Here is a 15310-nt window from a genome sequence, read left to right as displayed (position 1 = left end):
CTAAGCAGTTAATATTAGGTGAAAGAGATAAGAAATGAATGTTTTTAAACTTGGGCTACTTTATATAAACATTTAAACTAGCAACTTAAAATACTTAGGACTTATATTTAGTTCTGTCAGAATGGAATGAAGACATAGCAAGTTTCAGTGGTAGTTTTCTACCCTATTTAAGCCTGATATTTACTATTTCTTTTTGTAAAGACCTATGTTTAACTAAACCATTAGAATATGTGTAGGGATGCCACATTATTTAATTAGGCCTTTCTATTTGTTTGCTGTATAACAAATAGAGAGTTATACAGCAAACTCTATAACTGTTGTATAGTTCTTGCCCTTTTAAGAACTTACTATATTACATAAAATAATATGCCTAGATTTGGAAAATACTATATGCCTTAAAGGATAGCATTACTGTCACATTATGTGGGTAATTATGATTGATTCTGTTGATAATTCTAATTAGCTAAGTGAGTTCCCTATTTCGGTAGGAAATTATTTCCTTTTTCAGTAGGAGAAAGCCAAACGAAACAGTGTTTAATTTACATATTCAGATTCTGAAAATAACTTTAGTATTAGAAGTCATTACAGTTACTACATATGGGAAGATGACCTTTTCTGCTTTAGAGTAAGCATACCTCTTTAAATGTCCTATTTAATAGTGTGATCACATGACTGATATTTCTAATGGCTAAACCCAGTATTGTTATTAGGATGATGATGATGACAGTCTTTGATTTAAACCAAAGCCATTATAGAAAGGTCTGCCCTTTCCAATATAAAACTTATAAAACATGTATATATAACTTACATTGGATGTAACTTATGTATATATAACTTACATTAATGGCTGCTGTAGTCATTGTATATATCTTACATTGTTGTCCCTTCTCAGGCCCTATTTGTAAATGAGATGTATTTTTTGTTTGTTTTTTATTGATCCTTATTCCTAGAAATGTAAATGAGATGTAAATAAGACAAACTGTTTTCCAAGCCTTGTAAAAGTAGAAAAATTACTATATGTACATATATTACAAATATATATTTTATTTATTTTTTCCCTTCTCCTGAAAAGCAGAAAAAGAAAAAAAGAATGTGGGTTTTATCTATAAGGCCTTGATAGCAGCCTACTTCCTTGTTTATAGGAGACTAATAAGGTGAACTTTGTGACTTCAATTGAGTATGCTTTAGAACCTGAAACATAATAAAGTGGCACCTGCTAGCAGTTTTGCATGTATGACAGTTGACATTATCAATTTCACTTTCATTGTTGAAATCAGCACTTCTGAAATTGGGGTATTGAAGAAGGATGGAATTTAACTTCGTTTGAACAGCTGTTCTTTGGTCGACTCTGACTCAGGCACTTTGTTTCCTTATTATTTTATTTTATCCTCAAATTTAATCCTCACAATTTATTTAATTTTCACAATTAGCCTACAAAGGAGGCGTGATTACACACATTTTTACAAACAAAATTTATTCGAAGGAACACAGCAGGCCGGGCTCAGTGGCTCACGCCTGTAATCCCAGCACTTTGGGAGGCCGAGGCGGGCAGATCATGAGGTCAGGAGTTTGAGACCAACCAAACCAACATGGTGAAACCCTGTCTCTACTAAAAATACAAAAATTAGCTGGGCGTGTTGGTGCGCACCTATAATCACAGCTACTCAGGAGGCTGAGGCAGGAGAATCACTTGAACCCAGGAGGCGGAGATTGCAGTGAGCTGAGAATGTGCCATTGCATTCCAGCCTGGGTGACAGAGTGAGACTCTGTCTCAAAAAAAAAAAAAAAAGAAAATTCACACTTTTATCAACTATACTATGTCGATTCTTCTAAGATTAGAAAAGTAGGCCGGGCATGGTGGCTCATTCCTGTAATCGCAGCATTTTGGGAAGCCAAGGCGGGTGGATTTCTTGAGCTCAGGAGTTCAAGACCAGCCTGGGCAACATGGCAAAACCCCATCTCTGCCAAAAACAAAAAATCAGCTGGATGTAGTGGTGCACGCCTATAGTCTCAGCTACCTGGGAGGCTGAGTCTGGAGGATTGCTTGAGCCTGGGAGGCAGAGGTTTCAGAGAGCCGAGATGGAGCCACTGCATTTCAACTTGGCTGCTAGAGTGAGACCCAGTCTCAAAAAAGAAAACAAACAGAAAAAAAAAAGTAATGAGAATTATTAGAAAATCTCTCTAAACTTAAGCCTCTGGGAGGGAAACTAATAATTAGACAAGACTCAAATTTCAACCTTATGTAGTATTTTTCTCAGCCTCACGGGGCTTCACTTTTGGAAAACCTGTTTTATGTGTGTTATATAAGAGAACTGTCAGCATAATACCTGTTAATGCTAATCATATGGCTAAATATCCATTCGATATCTTGGAAAAGATTAATAACGTTACTGATCATTGTTTTCTTGGAAACAAATTATCTGTGAATCAGAAATAATACACATAACTGCATTGATGTTAGCAGTAAAAATACTCATCTCAAAAATTTAACACTGCAAATGTAACTTTCTGATAGTCCAGTTAAACACTTAAAATGATACTTAGTATAATATTTGCAAAACAAGTTCATATAGCTAAAAATAAAGCTTTTAAACTGTTTTGTCAATAAACTCATTTTATGGTAGATCAGTAAATTCTATTTGCATAGTGATTAAACTGTCTTTATCTTAATGGTATTGATAGTAATGTAATGTTATACTGTGAACATTAATAACTTCATGTAGAATTGTCAGTTATAAGGGTTTTTCTTAACATTTGTGTTATATTGTCAGTCTTATTGTACATTTATTATAAATTTATCTGTGGTCCAGTCATTAGTTACTTAGTATTTATTTCTAGCATATTATTGTCAAATCAATAAAATATAGAGCATGTTTCAAGGATAATGAAATTGTATGGATAGTTGTTTCGGTGTATGTAAGCAGTCAAACTGTAGATTTTGTGTTGAAAAGGTGATAAATGTTAGTTGACATTTGGTAAGGAAAAAGTCCAATAATTCAGTATTTCTTTTATAAAAGAAAGTATGTAAAGTATGTTGTAATACTAAGTAGTATATATAAAAGTAGTATCTGAGTCTGTGTATTTATTTCAGTGTTATAGGTAGAACAACAAAGTTAGAAAGCTGCAGTGGAAAGCAGAGCCTTCGTAAGTAATCACAAGACTTGGACCTAGTGTTGGTGCAGCCAGAACTAGTTGTGTGACTTTGGACAAGTCATTAAACTCTAGATCTTATTTTGTTGTTGTTGTTGTTTACAAATAAACCAGTTGGACTATGGTTTTTAAGATTATTGCCAGTTCTGTGATTCTTTTTTGTTTTCAATTGTTTAAATTGTGTTAAAATACACATAATATAAAATTTACCATCTTAACTATTTTTAAGTGTATAGTTCAGTGGTATTAAATACATTCATAGTGTTATGCATCCATTTCCATTACTCTTTCAATCTTGTAAACCTGAAGCTCTGTACTAATTAATCAATAACTCCCCAGTTTCCCCTTCCCCCACTCCCTGGCAACCACCAATCTACTGTCTGTCTGTATGATTCTGAGTAAGTACCTCATACAAATAGAATTATAGTATTAGTGGTTTTGGTGACTAGTTTATTTCACTTAGTATAATGTCCTCAAGGTTCATCTATGTTGTAACATATATCATAATTTCCTTTCTTTTTAAGGCTGAAAAATATTTTGTTGTATGTATATACCACATTTTACTTACGCATTCCATTGATACACTCTTGGGTTGCTTGCACATTTTGGCTGTTGTTAATAATGCCGCTGTGAACATAGGTGTACCAATATTTCTTCAAGAGCCTGTTTTAAATTCTTTGGGGATATACTGAGAAGTGGAAGTGTTGGATCATATGGTAAACTCTATTTTGAATTTTTTGAGAAGCTGTCATACTGTTTTCCACAGTGGCTGTACCATTTTGTTTTTCTTATTTTTTAAATTTATTTTTCTTTCTTTTATACAAACCTGCACATGTAAGTGGCTGTACCATTTTACATTCTCATCAACACTGCACAAGAGTTCCAATTTCTTTACATCCTTGTCAGCACTTGTTATTTTCTGTTTTCTGATGGTAGCCATTATAATGGGTATGAGGTAGTATCTCATTGTAGTTTTGATTTGTGTTCATTAATGTTTACTGATGTTGAGCATCTTTTTATGTGTTACTTGGCCAGTTATGTGTATATTCTTCAGTGAAATGTCTATTCAAGTTTTTTGCCCGTTTTTGAATTGGGTCGTTTGCTTTTTGTTGTTGAGTTTTAGAAGTTATCTGTACATTCTGGATATTAATCCCTTATCAGATATATAATTTGCAAATATTATCTCCTATTCTGTGAGTTGCCTTTTTACTCTGCTGATATTGTCTTTTGATGCACAACATTTTATATTTTTCCTGAAGTCCAAATTGTCTTTCTCTTGTTGCTTGTGATTTTGAGTAATATCCAGGAAATCATTACTAAATCCAGTATTGTGAAGCTTTTGCCCTGTTTCCTTCTAAGAATTTTATAGTTTTAGAATTTATGTTTAAGTCTTTCATCTATTTTTACATATGGTAAGGATCCAACTTCACTCTTTTGCATATGGAGATCCAGTTTTCCCAACACCATTTGTTGAAAAGACAAATTATTCCCTTTTGGGTGGTCTTGCCACCCTTGTCAGAATTATTTGATTATATATTTGAGGGTTTATTTTGGGCCCTCTAGTGTATTCCATTGGTCTATATGTCTGTGTCAGTACTATACTGTTTTGATCATTCTAACTTTTGAAATCAGAAAATGTGAATCTTCCAACTTGGTTCTTTTTCAAGATTGTTTTGGCTATTTGAGGTCCCTTGAGATTCCATGTGGATTTTTGGATAGGTTTTTCTATTTCCATGAAAAACATGTCATCAGGATTTTGATAGTGATTGCATTGGATCTGTAGATTACTTTATGTAGTGTTGATATTTTAACAATATTATGTCTTCCAATACATGAACATGGGATATGTTTTCTCTTCTTTAATTTTTTTCAGTAGTGTTTTGTAATTTTCATTTTACATGTCTTTTACCTCCTTGGTTAATTTCTAAGTATATTATTCTTTTTGATGCTATAATAAATGGAATTACTTTTGTCATTTTATTTTCAGATTATTCCTTGTTACTATATAGAAGTTAATTTTTAAAAAATTAGGCCAGGCACGGTGACTCATGTCTATAATCCCAGCACTTTGGGAAGCTGAGGTGGGTGGATCACCTTAGGTCAGGAGTTCAAGACCAGCCTGGCCATCATGGCGAAACTCCATCTCTACTAAAAATACAAACATTAGCTGAATGTGGTGGTGGGCACCTGTAATCCCAGCTACTCGGAAGGCTGAGGCAGGAGAATCGCTTGAACTTGGGAGGCTGAGGCAGGAGATTCGCTTGAACCTGGGAGGCAGATGTTGCAGTGAGCTGAGATCACGCCATTGCATTCCAGCCTGGGTGACGAGTGAAACTCCATAAAAAATAAAATTAAATTAAAAGGCTTTATTGAGATATATTTCATATACCATAAAATTTACTGATTTAAAATGTACAGTTCAGTGGTTTCTAGAATATATAGAATTGTGCAATCATTACCACAGTCTAACTTTAGAACATTTCAACTGTTCAGAAAGAAACGTTGTACACATTAGCACTCATTCCTGCTTCTGTGCATCTCACCCTGTGCTTCACTATAGCTCCAGGCCACTGCAAATCTACTCTCTGTCTCCCTGGATTTTCCTGTTCTAGGCATTTCACATAAAAGCAGTCAGACAATATGCAGTCTCTTATGACTGGATTCTTTCACTTAACATAATATTTACAAAGTTCACTCATATTACAGCATTTTTATATATATTTTTATAGATTCAGGGGGCACATGTGCACTTCAATTACGTGGCTATCTTGTGCAGTAGTGAAGTCTGGGCTTTTACTGAACCTAGTAATAGTGAATGGTGTTCCTAGTAGATAATTTTTCAGGTCTCACTTCCTTACTGCTCTGCCCTGTTTTGGAGTCCCCAGTGTCTATTAGACCCTTCTGTATGTTCATGTATACCCATTGTTTAGCTCCCACGTATACATGAGAACATGTAGCAATTGGTTTTCTTTTTCTGAGTTAATTCACTTAGGCTAATGGCCTCCACCTCTATCCATGTTATATTGCAGCATTTTTAAGCAGCCGAATAATCTTCTAAAATTCATTTTTAAGGCTGAATAGTATCCCATCATATGGCTATACCACATTTTATTTATTAATTCATCAGTGACAGGCATTATGTTGCTTCTAGTTTTTGAATAATGCTGCTATGAACCATGTATGTACAAGTTTTGGTAGGAAGACACATTTTCATTTGTTCTGGGTATATATCTAGGAGTGGAATTGCTGGATTATATGGTAGCTATGTGTTCAACTTTTAGAGGAACTACCAGATGTGTTCTAAAGTGGCTGCACTGTTTTACATTCCAACCGGCAAAAATGAGGATTCCAATTTCTTTAAATTCTCATCATCACTTTAAAAAAAACTTTATTTTTTAACTTTTATTTTAGGTTCAAGGGGTATCTGGGCAGATTTGTTACATGGATAAATTGCATGTCACTGAGGCTTGTTGTATGAATGATCCCATAACCCAGGTGGTGAGCACAGTTCTCAATAGGTACGTTCCAAGCCATTTTCCCCTCCACGGTCCCCGCTTAAGCAGTCCCCAGTGTCTGTTTTTCCTATCTTTGTGTACGTGTGTATTCAATGTCTGGCTCCCACTTATAAGTGAGAACATGTGGTATTTGGTTTTCTGTTCCTTCATTAGTTCACTTATGATAATGAATTCCAGCTGCATCTATATCGCTGTAAAGGACATGATTTCATTCTTTTTTATGGCTGTATAGTATTCCATGGTATATATATACTACATCTTCTTTATCCAGTCCACCATTGATGGGCATTGTGGTTGATTCCTGTCTTTGCTATTATAAGTACTACTGCATGTGTCTTTTTGGTAGAACAATCTATTTTCCTTTGGGTATATACCTTACTGTGGGATTGCTGGATTGAATGGTTGTTCTACTTTAAATTATTTGAGACATCTCCACACTGCTTTCCACAGTGGCTGAACTAGTTTATATTCCCACCGGCAGCATATAAGTGTTTCCTTTTCTCCACAACCTCACCAGCATCTGTTGTTTTTTGACTGTTTAGTAATAGCCATTCTGACTACTATGAGATGGTATCTCATTGCAATTTGTATTTGCATTTCTCTAATGATTAATGATGATCATTTTTTCATATATTTGTTGGCTGCGTGTATGGTTTCTTTTGAGAAGTTTTTGTTCATGTCTTTTGCCCATTTTTTAAATGGGTGATATGGTTTGGCTGTGTTTCAACCCAAAATCTCATCTTGAATTATATTCTGAATTATAATCACCACATATTGGGGCTCAGAAGACAGGAAGATATGGGAAAGTTTGGAACTTCCTAGAGACTTGTTGGATGGTTTTGACCAAAATGCTGATAGTGATATGGCTGAGGTAGTCTCAGATGGCGATAAGGAACTTGTTAGAAATTGGAGTAAAGGTCACTCTTGCTATGCAAAGAGACTGGTGGCATTTTGCCCCTGCCCTGGAGATGTGTGGAACTTTGAACTTGAGGGAGATGATTTTGGGTATCTGGTGAAAGAAATTTCTAAGTGGCAAAGCCTTCAAGAGGAAGCAGAGCATAAAAGTTTGGAAAATTTCAACCTGAAGATGCAATAGAAAAGAAAACCCCATTTTCTGGGGAGAAACTGTAGCTGGCTGCAGTTAAGTAACCAGGAGCCAAATGTTAACCACCAAGACAGTGGGGAAAATGTCTCAGGACATGTCAGAAACCTTCATGGCAGACTCTCCCAGCACAGGCCCAGAGGCCTTGGAGGGAAAAATGGTTGCATGGGCTGGGCTCTTCTGTTCTACGCAGCCTCGGGATGTGGTGTCCTGCATCCCAGCTGCTTCAGCTCCACCCATGGCTAAAGGGCGCAAACAGACAGCCTCAGGCCGTAGCTTTAGAGGGTACAAGCCCCAAGCCTTGGTGTCTTACACATGATGTTGGGCCTGTGGATGTACAGAAGTCAGTAATTGAGGTTTGGGAACCTCTGCCCTAGATTTCACAGGATGTATGGAACCACCTGGATGTCCAGTTAGAAGTTTGCTGCAGGGGCAGAGCCCTCATGGAGAACCTCTGATCAGTCAGTGCAGAAGGGAAATATGGGGTCAGAGCCCCCACACAGAGTCCCCATTGGGCCACTGCCTAGTGGAGCTGTGAGAAGAGGGCCACTGTATTCCCAACCAGAGAATGGTAGGTACACCGACAGCTTGCACTATGTACCTGGAAAAGCTGCAGGCACTCAATGCCAACCTGTGAAAGCCATCAGGAGGGGGGTTGTATACTGCAAAGCCACAGGGGTGGAGCTACTCAAGGCCCTGGGAGCCCACCTTTTGTATCAGTGTGACCTGGATGTGAGACATGGAGTCAAAGGAGATTATTTTGGAACTGTAAGATTTAATGACCGCCTTATTGGATTTTGGACTTGCATGGGGCCTGTAGCCCTTTTGTTTTGGCCAATCTCTCCTGTTTGGAATGGGTGTATTTACCCAGTGCTTGTACTCCCATTATATCTAGGAAGTAACTAATTTTTTATTTTACAGGCTCATAGGCAGAAGGGACTTGCCTTGTCTTAGATGAGACTTTGGACTTGGACTTTTGGGTTAATGCTGGAATGATTAAGACTTTAGGGGACTATTGGAAAGGCATGATTGTGTTTTGAAATGTGAAGACATGACATTTGGGAGGGGCCAGGGGCAGAATGATATGGTTTGGTTGTGTTCCCACCCGAAATCTCATCTTCAATTGTAATCTGAATTATAATCCCCATGTGTAGTGGGAAGGCCCTTGGGGGAAGTGATTAGATCATGGCTGCGATTCCCCCATGCTGTTCTCATGATAGTGAGTGAGCTCTCATGAGATCTAATGACTTTGTAAGGGGCTTTCCCCTCTTCACTCATTCTTTTCTCTCCTGCCGCCTTGTGAAAAAGAACTTGTTTACTTTCCCTTCTGCCATGACTGTAAATGTCCTGAGGCCTCCCCAGCCCTGCAGAACTGTGAGTTAAACCTGTTTCCTTTATAAATTACCCAGTCTCAAGTATGTCCTTATAGCACTTGAGAATGGAGTAATACAATGGGGTTATTTGGTTTTTGCTTGCTGATTTGTTTAAGTTCGTTATAGATTCTGGGTATTTAGACCTTTATTGGATGCATAACTTGTGAATATTTTCTCCCATTCTGTAGTTTGTAGTTTACTTTGTTGATAATTTCTTTTGTTATGCAGAAGCTCTTTAGTTTAATTAGGTCCCACTGGTCAATTTTTGTTTCTGTTGCAATTGCTTTTGGGGACTTAGTCATAAATTATTTGCTAAGACCAATATCCAGAATGAATGATACTTCCTCGATTTTCTTCTAGATCTAGATCTAGCCCTTTTGTTTTGGCCAATTTCTCCCATTTGGAATGGGTTTTTTTTTGTTTTTTTTTTTCCTTTTTTGCTTAGGATTGCTTTTGGTGATTTATTGTTTTAGGTCATACATCTAAGTCTTTATCTTGAGTTAATGTTTGTATATGGTGAAGTTCGGGTCCAGTTTTAACCTTGTGCCTATAGCTGGCCAGTTATCACAGCGCCTCTTATTGACTAGGGAGTCCTTTCCCCCATTGTTTATCAACTTTGTCTGGGTTTATTTCTGGTTCTCTATCCTGTTCCATTGGTTGATGTGTCTGTTTTGGTACCAGTACCATGCTATTTTGGTTACTATAATCTTGTAGTATAGTTTGAACTCAAGTAGTATAATGCCTCTGGCTTTGTTCTTTTTGCTTAGGATTGCTTTGGTGATTTGAGGTCTTCTATGGTTCTATGTGAATTTTAAAATAGTTATTTGTCTAATTCTGTGAAAAATGACATTGATAATTTGATAGGAATAGCATTAAAACTGTAAATTGCTTTAGGTAGTATAGCTGTTTTGACAATATTCTTTCATCTATGAGCATGGAATGTTATTCCATTTGTTTGTGTCATCTCATTTCTTTATTTGGTGTTTTGTAATTCTCAGTCTTTCACTTCCTTGGTAAGCTGTATTCCTAGGTATTTTATTCTTTTTGTGGCTATTGTACATGGTTTTATGCACTTAATTCGACTTTAAGCTTGGACATTATGAGTGTATAGAAATGCTACTAATATTTGTGCATTGATTGTGTATCCTGAAACTTTACTGGAGTCGTTTGTCAGTTCTAGGAGCCTTCTGGTAGAGTCTGTAGGGTTTTCTAGGTATAGAATTATATAGTCTGTTAAGAGAGATAGTTTGACTTCCTCTCTCCGTTTTTGGATACCTTTTATTTCTTTCTCTTGCCTGATTGCTCTGGCTAGGACTTCCAGTACTGTATTGAATAGGATTGGTGAGAGTGGGCTTCCTTTTTATGTTTCAGTTCTCCAGGGGAATGCTTCCAACTTTTGCCCTTTCAGTATGTTGTTGGTTGTGGGTTTGTCATATATGGCTCTTATTTCCTTGAGAGTCACGTTCCTATAAGTGCCTAATTTGTTGAGGGTTTTCGACATGAAAGGATGTTGAATTTTATTGAAGGCCTTTTCTGTATCTATTGAGATGATCATGTCCTTTCTGTTATAAACTCTGTTTATGTGGTGAATCACATTTATTGATTTGCCTATGTTGAACCAACCTTGCAACCCAAGAATAAAGCCTACTTGATTGTGGTGAATTAACTTTTTGATGTGCTGCTGGTTCAGTTTGCTAGTATTTCATTGAGAATTTTTGTGTCTGTATTCATCAGGAATACAGGTCTGAAGTTTTCTTTTTTCCTTGTGTCCCTGTAGGACTTTTATATCAGAATGATAATAGCTTCAGAGAATGAGTTAGAGAGGAGTCCCTTCTCCTCAATTTTTTGGAATAATTTTAGTAGGATTTGTACTACCTCTTCTTTGTCCGTCTGGTACAATTCAGCTGTGAATCTGTTTGATCCAGGGCTTCTTTTGATTGGTAGTTTTGTTGTTGTTGTTTTTAATCGCTGATTCAATTTCAGAACCCATTATTGGTCTGCTCAGAATTTTCACTTCTTCCTGGCTCAATCTTAAAAGCCTATGTGTTTCCAGGAACTTATCTATTTATCATGTGTTTTCTAGTTTGTGTGCATAGAGGTGTTCATAATAGTCTCTGAGGGTTTTTGTATTTCTGTGGGGTTAGTGTTTATTTGGATTTTCTTTTTTCTTTCTAGCTAGCTGTCTAACAATCTTGTTTAATCTTTTGAAGAACCCACTTTGGTTTCATTGATCTTTTCTATAGATTTTTACATTTCAGCTCTGATTTTGGTTATTTCTTTTCTTCTGCTAGCTTTGGTGTTCACTTACTTTTGTGTTTCCACCTCCTTTAGGTGGGACATTAGGTTGTTAATTTGAGATCTTTGTAATTTCTTGATGTAGGTATTTGTCACTCTAAACCTTCCTCTTAACAGTGCTTTAGCTGGCTGGGTGTGGTGGTTCACGCCTGTAATCTCAGCACTCTGGGAGGCCAAGGCGGGCAGATCATGAGGTCAGGAGTTCAAGGCCATCCTGGCCAACATGGTGAAACCCCATCTCTACTAAAAATAGAAAAAATAAGCTGGGCATGATGGCAGGTGCCTGTAATCTCAGCTACTCAGGAGGTTGAGGGAGGAGAATCGCTTGAACCCTGGAGGCGGAGGTTGCAGTGAGCTGAGATCGTACCACTACATTCCAGCCCAGGTGACAGAGCAACACTCCATCTCAAAAACAAAAACAAAACAATGCTTTAGCTGTTTCCCAAATATTCTGGTATGTTGTGTCTTTGTTTTCATTAGTTTCAACTAACTTTGTGATTTCTGCCTTAATTTTGTTCTTTACCCAAAAGTCATTTCAGGTCAGTTTGTTTAACTTCCATGTAATTGTATGGTTTTGATAGATCTTTTTGGTATTGATTTCTTTTGGTATTGTGCTGTGGTCTGAGAGTGTGGTTGGCATGGTTTCGATTTTTTTGAATTTGTTGAGACTTTATGATCCAGCATGTGGTGAATCTTTTAGAGTATGTGCTGTGTGTAGATAAGAAGAATGTACATTCTATTGTTGGATGGAGTGTTTTGTAGATGTCTACTAGGTCCAATTGGTCAAGTATCGTGTTTAAGTCCAGCATATCTTTGTTTGTTTTCTGCCTTGATGATCTGTTCAACGCTGTCAATGGTTTTTTTTTTTGTTTGTTTTGTTTTTTAAGTCCTCCAGTCTTATTGTGTGGTTGTCTAAATCTGTTTGTAGATCTCTAGAACTTGTTTTATGAATCTGAGTGCTCCAATGTTTAGTGTATATATATTAAGGATAGTAAGGATAGTTAAGTGTTCCTCTTGTATTGAGCCTTTTATCATTATGTAATACTCTTTCTTTGTCCTTTTTGATCATAGTTTTAAAGTCTGTTTTATATAATATAGGAATAGCAACCCCTTCTCTCTTTTTTTCCACTTGCCTGTTATTTCTGTACCCATTTACTTTGAGCCTGTGAGTGTTGTTACTTGTGAGATGGGTCTCTTGAAGACAGCAGACAGTTGGATCCTGCTTCTTTATCCAACTTGCCACTCTATGCCTTTTAAGTGGAACATTTAGCCCATTTATGCTCAGATTCAATATTGATATGTGAGGATTTGATCTTATTGTGCTATTGGCTGGTTGTTATGTAGACCTGATTGTATAGTTGCTTTATAGTGTCAGTAGGCTATGTGCTTAAGTGTGTTTTTGTGATGGCAGGTATTGTTCTTTCATTTCCATGGTTTTTTTTTTTTGTTTTTTTTTTTGTTTTTTTTTTAGACGGAGTCTCACTCTGTCACCCAGGCTGGAGTACAGTGGCACGATCTCTGCTCACTGCAAGCTCTGCCGCCTCCCAGGTTCACGCCATTCTCCTGCCTTAGCCTCCCGAAGCTGGGACTACAGGCGCCCACCACCACGCCCGGCTAATTTTTTTGTTTGTATTTTTAGTAGAGACGGGGTTTCACCGTGTTCGCCAGGATGATCGATCTCCTGACCTCATAATCTGCCCGCCTCAGCCTCTCAAAGTGCTGGGATTACAGGCGTGAGCCACCGCGCCCGGCTCATTTCCATGTTTAGCACTCCCTTTAGGATCTCTTGTAAAGCAGGTCTAGTGGTAATGAATTTAGCATTTGCTTGTCTGAGAATAATTTAATTTCTTCTTCACTTATGAAACTTAGTTTGGTTGGATATGAAATTCCAATTTCTTCTGTCTTCTAAAGTTTCTGATGAAAGGTGTGCTGTTAGCCTGATGGAGTTCCCTTTATAAGTGACCAGCCTCTTCTCTCTAGCTCCCTTTAAAGTTGTCTCTTTCATGTGGACCTTGGAGAATCAGATGACTGTGTGTTTTGAGGATGATTGTCTTGCATAGCAATCTCACAGAGGTTCTCTGAATTTCTTGAATTTGCATGTCAGTGTCTCTAGTGAGACTGAGATTTTCCTGGACTATATCCTCAAGTATGTTTTCCAAGTTGCTTGCTCTCTCTCCACTTTCAGGAATGCCAATGAGTTGTAGGGTTGGTCTCCTTATATAATGCCATATTTCTTGGAGGTTTTGGTCATTTTAAAAAATATTTTTTATTTCTGTCTGACTGTGTTACTTCAAAGGATCAGTATTCAAGCTCTGAGATTCTTTCTTCAGCTTGGTCTATTCTGTTTTTAATGCTTCCAGTTTTATTTTGAAATTCCTGTAGTGAATTTTTCATTTCTGGAAGTTCAGTTTAGTTCTTTCTTAAAATGGTTATGTCATCTTTCAACTCTGGGATCATTTTACTGCTTTCCTTGGATTGGGTTTCAACCTTGTTTTATATCTTGATGAGATTCCTTGCCATCTAGATTCTGAATTCTTTGTCTGCCATTTCAGCCATTTCAATCTGGTTAAGAACCATTGTCAGGGAGCAAGTATGATCATTTGGAGGTAAGAATATGCTCTGGCTTTTAGAGTTGCTAGAGTTGTTGTGCTGGTTCTTTCTCATTGGTGAGGGCTGATATTCATTTTTCCTTTGAAGTTGCTGTTCTTTGAATGGGACTTTTTGTTTTTATGATTTTTATTGCCCTGAGGGTTTGACTGTGGCACAAGTTGCATGTGGTTGAATGGCTTTGTTTCTGAATGCTTTCAGAGGGCCAAGGTTCAGCTTTACACTCACGGGCTGCATGCTCTAACTCTGGGTGGCCTGGACCAAGTCCACAGCTTTGTCCACTGGTCTCTTGAAGCTGAGCCCAGGCTCACTAGAGGGGCTGAGGTACTCCCAGGCTGCTGACAACAGCATCCCATAAGGTATGGCAGCATGGGTCCATGGGCTTAAGTGCTCCTGTGGGAGCACTGCAGGTGGGAGGCATTCTGGCAGGGGCACCGTGGGTGGGAGGCAGGGGTGGTGGAGGCACCACGGGCAGGAAGTGCTCCAGCAGGGTAGTTGAGGCTGTGCTGTGTGTAGGCACGTCCAGACAGGGACTATGAGAGGGGCTAGTGGACAGCAGGGTGCACAGATCAGGCTTACCCTGGTCCCACAGGAAAGAAAGCCCTGTTCTCTCCTGGTCTGGCAGCTTACACAGGTCAGAGCCACTCCTTCCTAAGGAGCTGTTTAGGGCCTGGAACATATCTTGGCACTTGGCAACCCTGTGTGGGGTTCCCAGTTTCCTCCCCCTTCAGTCCTGGCATTTGGGTCATCTCTCTAACCTCTTTCAGTTTGATTTCTCAGATGATGTGTCTGGATTATGCTGATTTAGTTGAATCTCTGGTCTATCTCAATGGGAGAAGTTATTTCTAGCTATGTCTAGTCAGCCATCTTGTTTGGGTCCTCTGCAACTGATTTTTGTTCATATCCTGCTCCTTTGCTGAATTCATAGTTGATTTTTTTTTATAGTGAAAGGTTTAAAATAATTTCACATTCCCTTTTGTGTATTTTCTATAGCTACTTTCTTTGTGGTTACCATGGGATTACAATTAACATCCTAACATCCTAGGTTATAACTCTTGAATTTGAAGTTATAAAAGTTGAACTTCAATAACATCCAAAAATCCTGCTCATCTACAGCTTTATTCCCACACCTGTCAGTTGTTGGTGTCACAAATTACATCCTTATACATTATGCACCCACAATCAAACTCTTAAATGCATTAGTCTCTTAGGTTGTATAGAAAACAAAAAGTGAAGTTACAAACCATTATTACAATAATAGTAGGTTT

General features: G+C 37.7%; 1 protein-coding gene across 6 annotated transcripts in view; it reads left to right on the top strand.

Moving 5' to 3' along the window:
* Positions 1–15310, top strand: part of GLCE (glucuronic acid epimerase) — a 124791-nt gene that overhangs the window by 65801 nt on the left and 43680 nt on the right. The window contains exon 3 of one of the 6 annotated variants that reach the window (XM_017960730.3): positions 3092–3144. The exons of the other annotated variants lie outside the window; for them this stretch is intronic. The gene's annotated coding sequence lies outside the window, so the exon portion shown is untranslated. The remainder of the gene's footprint in view (positions 1–3091; positions 3145–15310) is intronic. 6 annotated transcript variants of the gene reach the window in all.

Source organism: Papio anubis, chromosome 7 (assembly GCF_008728515.1).
Source record: "Papio anubis isolate 15944 chromosome 7, Panubis1.0, whole genome shotgun sequence".
Taxonomy (NCBI): Eukaryota; Metazoa; Chordata; class Mammalia; order Primates; family Cercopithecidae; genus Papio; species Papio anubis.
The sequence above is the reverse complement of the archived record's forward strand: the minus strand, read 5'-3'. Positions and strand labels throughout refer to the sequence as shown.